The sequence below is a fragment of the Cucurbita moschata genome, unplaced genomic scaffold (genome assembly GCF_002738365.1).
Source record: "Cucurbita moschata cultivar Rifu unplaced genomic scaffold, Cmos_1.0 Cmo_Scf00098, whole genome shotgun sequence".
Taxonomy (NCBI): Eukaryota; Viridiplantae; Streptophyta; class Magnoliopsida; order Cucurbitales; family Cucurbitaceae; genus Cucurbita; species Cucurbita moschata.
In genome coordinates this window covers 1-649 of record NW_019268614.1, presented here as the reverse complement: position 1 = coordinate 649, position 649 = coordinate 1, and positions in this window count along the sequence as shown.

Sequence of the window (649 nt, the reverse complement as noted above, 5' to 3'; positions counted from 1 at the left end):
GTTCGATTCTCAAAATGCCCCCAACAATATTATATCAAAATGAATTATGCAAGATAATATGATTTAAAATGTGGTTTTTAAACATTGAACCAAGAAGATGAGAATAGAGAATGAAACATATTCTTGGCAGAATAAAGATCGTCTCGAGCCGGACTTCAAAAAGAGCATTACACAAATTGTTCTATTTTATTCTTTCTAGGAACTTTTCATTATGTTGTCCGCTGTCGTCAGGAAGGTCATCTGTCGTCACAATCCTTATAAGAAAGATGCGCCCAAATAACCGATGAAGAAGTTTCAGAGAGCCATAGGTTCGAATCTAGTCACCCTAATGTGGTATTCAAAGGGGCCGAAGTGCAAAGCCTATCCGTGGTCAGGAAGAAAGGCGAACCGCGCACACTAAAAAAAAAGAAGATCTTCTTTTCTATCATACATAGAATTGTCATTCTTTTGTCTTTTGAAACCCCTTACCTTATCAGTCATCAGACAGGTTTTTGGTATCATATATCGAGATAATTATTATAAAAAAGCTATTCCACTAGTGTGACTTAGATACCCTTTCTTTGTGGTATCAGTCATGCTATTTGAATAGCCTGAAGTCATCATAGCCTCTCCACCGGTTTCGAAGACTCCTTCAGCATCAATGTGCTCC